This window comes from Schistocerca nitens, chromosome 5 (assembly GCF_023898315.1).
Source record: "Schistocerca nitens isolate TAMUIC-IGC-003100 chromosome 5, iqSchNite1.1, whole genome shotgun sequence".
Classification (NCBI taxonomy): Eukaryota; Metazoa; Arthropoda; class Insecta; order Orthoptera; family Acrididae; genus Schistocerca; species Schistocerca nitens.
The window spans coordinates 259,774,716-259,780,715 of record NC_064618.1 but is presented as its reverse complement, the minus strand read 5'-3'; the positions used below and the strand labels follow the sequence as shown (position 1 = coordinate 259,780,715).

Below are 6,000 nucleotides of genomic sequence, written 5' to 3'. Positions count from 1 at the left end.
ATGTCACTAGATTCAATATCAAAAGTCTCTAAAACTGGTTTTACTAGGGGTGTGCTGAAAATTTCATGCTGTGAATGGTGCAATAAGCCAGTGGGGGGGGGGGGTGTAATAAAATATTAATAAAAATTCTCATACGTAATTGCTATATTGTCTTAATTAAATGACGCATCGCTTGCAACAACATACATATAAAATACGCTAACGTTTAATTAAACATGTTATCATAATTGAGGCAACACCTAAATTGTTGTTTCAATAACATTAGTCAAATATACTAGAAATATACAACTATATTTGTAACAAAAGAAAGTAAGAACTCAAATTAGGTTACAAAATATATACATACCGGTATGTGAGCTATTCATCGTCGTCACTCAGAAGATCGAATGACTCTTCTGTTTCATGCTCCGACAGAACTGTAGTTCATGTAGAGGGTTGAACATCGATCAAAAGATGACGTTGCAGTTCGACTGGTCTTGTCGCAAAAGAATAACTTTTGTTCGTTCCAATAAGCTCCAATACGTCTGACGGTATGTCAGAAGATGCACAATCTTTATTTTGTTTCTTCAGCTGGTGTCTCAATATGATCAAAGCATTAATTGTCTTTAACGATAATCTGTTACGTTGTTTAGTTTTTATAATGTTCATAGAACTGAATATTCTTTCCACTTCTGCATTTGAATGCGGTAGGCATAGAACAGTCATTGCCAGCTGTGAAATCAAAGAAAAAGGATTCTCCCCTGCGGCATTTTTATATTGCACAACCTCACTCCAAAATCGAACAGTTTAGTAGTGTTATTCCACCTAATGAAGTTGATATTGTGCCATTCTTGCAGCATACCGTCTATGAAATCGCCACTAAAACCCAATTCTTTGGTTTCATCCGCTACAGCATTATTTTTATTCACTTTTAGTGTTTCTTCAACATTCAGCATTGACATTTTTTCCAGGATCGTAACGTTACTTGGCAGTCTTTGTTGAATTTCTTTTATGCTGTTTGTACGTCTTTTAAAGCATGTTTAAGGTAAATCATGTAAAGATGATTTGAGTCGTCACAATACATCTTGTACAAAAGATCGGCAGTGTAACAATTGTCTTGAACCATGGCAAGTGATAAATGTAGCTTTAGTTCTTCCCACTGCTCCAGAATTCTTGGTATTGCTGGTTCAATTGAAAGCCAACATGTTGCGCAGACCTTCAAAATTTTTAGTGGCTGTTTTCCACAATTTATTGTCTCATAAACCTTTTTATATTCCTCTTGTCTTTTGGGTGAAATGGAGAACCAATTGTAGGTTTCCTGTACAAGAAACTATGTTTCTACGTATGGTATTCACTGAGGCGTGCGAAACTGCAAGCTGAAGAGTGACAAATGCAACGGATCAATACCAAATGCTTCAAACCATATTCTCTCTTGAGTTATTCGAAAAGCCCATTGTTTATTCCAACCATTGCAGAAGGATTATCTGTGCCAATTCCTACCATATTAGCGATTGGAAGTTTGAGATCTTTCAAAGAATTCACAAGAACAGTAACCATATTTCTTGCATCTTCAGTTTCTACTACAGCGAGTTTGAGAAATGCTGATCTAATGGTTTGGTTGTTTACACTATAGTACCGTATAACGATACCCCGAATTTTAGATATTGATACATCTGTGGATTCATCTATTAGTACACTGTATTTTTGGTTACCTATATCTTCAACCAATAATTGTGTAAAATATGGAGCCAAAACTTACGTTATTCTGTTGGTGCACTTTGTACGATGTAATTGCATGTTTTTAGCGCCCTCATTACCGGAAAACACCTTCTTGCACAGTATTCCTAAATGATCTACAGCTAAAATCGAACAATTTTCAGCAATAAATAAAGAAAGGGCGCCTTCCGCTCTGCTTGCTATTCTAACTGTAGTTTTCGGAACAATTTTCACAGGTAAGGTGGTTTGTGTTTCTTTTTAAATCAATTTTTTATTTATGCTTAATAGTTTTCGAATGCTTTCTAATATCACACAATTTAGCGTAAAACTCTGTTGCACATACTTGACATCTTGCCTTGGATAAGTCTCCAATGACTGATTTCAGCCATCCATTGAATTCAGGTTCTGCTTCCCACGCATTCCGATATTTTTTCGCATTCTGCTTCTTCTTCTGCGGTAAATCCATTATGTAAGCCACCACAACATAAGTTTCACCAATTTATAATCACTGAAAATACATTGAAACTCAGGCGAACTAGAGGTCAAGAAACAATCTTCTCACTCGGTAACTCGATATCAGTCCTATTGTTCATTGTTTAAAACGTAATAATGTCTGAGATACCCCCACAGAATTATTCTTGCGTTACCACTGTGCATGTGGTAATAATTTGACTGCGAGTTAACATTTCGAAAAATTAGAGGTTGCTGGACAGAAATGTATTTTATTGTACTCAATATTACGTATGTTTTTTTTTTAATTCGAAAAATAAAGGGAGTTCAAAAGTTGAAGAATTATATATCGATACGCTATCGACGATAACAGGCTAGTAGTGAAAGTTTTCTTACTCTTTAGGCAATTCCCACATTCAGGTTTACTAAATGCTGAACAGTCCTACATGATCTGCTAAGAACTTAATTTAACTTAGTAAATCTAGAACAAAGTCAGCGTAGTACCCATTCTATCGTTAAAATCTTAGTTTTGTTAATGAAAATACTGGCCCAAAATAGTTTTGATTTGTGCTTCAAAAGTCGTCAGTACTCCAAAAGTCGCCAGATTAGTCGCTAAATAATTTTTGTCGCTAAAAAGTCTTCTTTTGTCGCTAAGACGAAGGCAAAAGTCGCCATTTCTAGCGACAAAGTCGCTAAATTGGCAACACTGGTTACAGCGGCTAATCCTACCTGCGCGCACAAAGGACCTGGGAGGTCCACTTCCGCACATAGGTTGCGAATTCTTCCGACAGGGAGCAGACTATACTGGACAGTCTGACCTGGCCATTTTGAAGCTGCCACTAGATGGCAGTTGGAGTGAGTAGCAGAGTCCAAACACAGACGCTGTAAAAGCGTAAAACGTTGCGTGCACGTTACTGCATAGTTCGGCCACCTGTTGGTAAAATTATGAAGTATTACGAAGCTTTATTGTACGAGCGAGGCGAAGCGAGCGCAGCCGCGGCTGAGCGGCGAACCGGGCAACTTCGCCAGGCTTCCGTACTTCATGAATGAACTACTTCATTTGAACGCTTCACGGCAAAGAGTGAAATGAATGAAGTAGTTCACGGGAATGAACGAGTACGACCCATCTCTAGTCTCCCGGGCGTACGGAGTGAAACAGCTAGGCCAGGGAGTGCTTCGTAATATTTCGGTTACCATCGGACGCCTTCGGAGCGAATTCGTAGAACTGGGATCCTTCCTGTTCCGAAGGTCGCGTCAACAAGCAGCCAGATAGATTAATCTAGTACCGCATTACGCTGATTTGCCAGCATCCATCAAGACGCTGAACTGCAAAGCAGTAATTCGTTATTTATTATGAACACATTAGCGACGTTAAACTTCGCAATACCGTTTTCAGATACCGAGTAATTTATAATACCGGTAGAATACTTTAAGTATATATTGTTAAGAAAGCTACGGTTCACTTACTGTTAGTTTTGCATTACCAAAATATCTTTCTTTAGTAAGTAGTTAAACAGGTATAATTTTTTATCCCAGTTAAAGAACATCGAAACTCTTTTATACTTTTCCATACCAAAAGACGAAAGCAAGGGAAAGACTATTCCACCACGAATGCGCAGCATACGATTTCACCGGCATTGCTTTATTATCTGAAGTTTATAATTTGTACATCTTGCAAGCAGCAGATATTAGAAATGTTGCATGTTTCCCGGAATCAGTACATTAATTGTTTTTATGGGGGAAGCTCCAATGTATCGTCACGGTAGGGGAATCCCGCAACTTACAGAGGCTGCCTTAGGAGTCCTGAGAGCTGCGTGACAGCTTAAGTGGTTCTAGGGAGTGCTGCGGAACAGGAAGCTGATTGGTACAGAGTTAAATACGTAGGTATTTTATTATTTGGGCGATACGTTACCATTAACTGTTTACTATGTGTGCTGCAAGGGGTTTGGCGAATGTTGTTTTGATCTTCTTCTGTAGTGCTAACTGTAAAAGTTATGGTTTGACTTCGTATGGTTAAGTCAGGGGCACCAATAAGGTATCTTGAAGGGTGGGGGGGCGGCGAGGAGAAGCTAAACCTTGGGGTGTGGAGTGTTTTCGGAAGAAGAATGGTGACGTGTGTGTGTGTGTGTGTGTGTGTGTGTGGATTACATTTTACAGTGGCAGTGGTTTTAGTTTCTGTTTACCGCTTATTGTGTATTTACTAACGAACTTTGCATAGTTGGCCGTAAAACTGTAAGACGTTACTTTATGATAATCTGCAGCTGTGCTATTTAGAAAAATCTTTTTATCATGTTATTACAAGGTAGGGTATCGCACTATTCAGTGTATGAACAAGATTTCGATATTTACCACTGAATCCCCAAAACATTACCGTGTTGGTAATGAACTGCCCATTGCTTTACCTAAGAGAGCCCTGTAGCCAGATACCTGTAATTCGACGTTTGTACATAATACTTATCCTTTGTTTGTGAAACTGTTAGCGAAAATCACAATATCACACTGCCTACTTTCTGTCATCAGTGAGCCAGTTCTTAAGAGTGTTCCATGAACACAGTTGGATTTTCTTGCTATGATTTGCCATGTGTCAGTTTCTTTACAAATGTGAGAACGTTTTTGGGGAAAACAGTGGCACACAATGCTCATTTAGATGATCATTTTTTTTTTTTTTTAATATTATCGTACCGTCGCTAGTGACCTTGATGTCGACTGAACTTTCAATCCTAATCTTCTTTCCATTTTTATTTTGCCGTTATCTTTACTTGTCACATTAGATCCAGTGGTTGATAGCGCAAGTTGTTTTTTTTTTTCAATAATATATTATATTTAGGCCTATAAATTTTGCTGACTGAGATTGTCATTGAGAAGAAACATATTAAGGAAATGAATGTATTGTGAGATGGTTGTCCATATGACCAACAGTTTTAAATAGCTTTGTAGAAGAAGTTCTAGAGTGGGTACCACATTACTCACTTCTGTATAACAAACACTCTCTTCCATAATGAAGAATTTATCAAGAATGTGATACCATAAGACATTACTGAGTGTAAACAGAAAAGTAAGTCAACATTTTATATATTTTCGTCTGTCAAGTTTGCTCCCACACAACAAAAATGTGAAGAGCTTAGATCTATAAGAATGCTTACAATCTATGACTTACAAAATTGTTGAGGCTTTCGTGGCCACTTGTTGACAAACTGCCTATTGGCTTCTGTCTCGGGTTCTTCGGCCGACGTTCATCTAATGATTTTTCTGACGTTTCGCCAGCACGAGTGGCTGGCATTGTCAAAGCTTCACCCTCCATTGCCGGTGGTGAACTGGAGCCGAGCTCGCGGGCGCAGACTATATGTACCTGGCGCGCCAACGTCCGAGGGCTTCTCCGCGGTCATTTCCGGTGCGGTTGTCCTCTTGCTACCTGCGACGGTCGTTCGCTGCAGTACGGGAAGCCAGGATCCGTTGACCTTAAGGCTTTCCTCTTTCTTGTTCAAACTGTTCGCGTGTTTTTGTATTTCTACAGCTTCTCTGAACAAGCGCGTGTGATAGTGGTTCTCTACAGCCAGAACTTCCGTGTCGGCGAATAAAATTCGACACGGAAGTTCTGGCTGTAGAGAACCACTATCACACGCGCTTGTTCAGAGAAGCTGTAGAAATACAAAAACACGCGAACAGTTTGAACAAGAAAGAGGAAAGCCTTAAGGTCAACGGATCCTGGCTTCCCGTACTGCAGCGAACGACCGTCGCAGGTAGCAAGAGGACAACCGCACCGGAAATGACCGCGGAGAAGCCCTCGGACGTTGGCGCGCCAGGTACATATAGTCTGCGCCCGCGAGCTCGGCTCCAGTTCACCACCGGCAATGG

At 39.7% G+C, this 6,000-nt stretch overlaps 1 protein-coding gene across 4 annotated transcripts in view; it reads left to right on the top strand.

Annotated features, from left to right (window-relative positions):
- The first annotated feature begins 3,551 nt into the window (after positions 1 to 3,551).
- LOC126259392 (uncharacterized) overlaps positions 3,552 to 6,000 on the top strand; it is a 44,848-nt gene continuing 42,399 nt past the window's right edge. Inside the window, exon 1 of one of the 4 annotated variants that reach the window (XM_049956160.1) lies at positions 3,552 to 3,564. The gene's annotated coding sequence lies outside the window, so the exon portion shown is untranslated. Of the gene's footprint in view, positions 3,565 to 3,705; positions 4,026 to 5,049; positions 5,201 to 6,000 lie in introns of those variants that run through there. The other 3 variants (XR_007546507.1, XM_049956158.1, XM_049956159.1) reach the window with 3 other exon arrangements.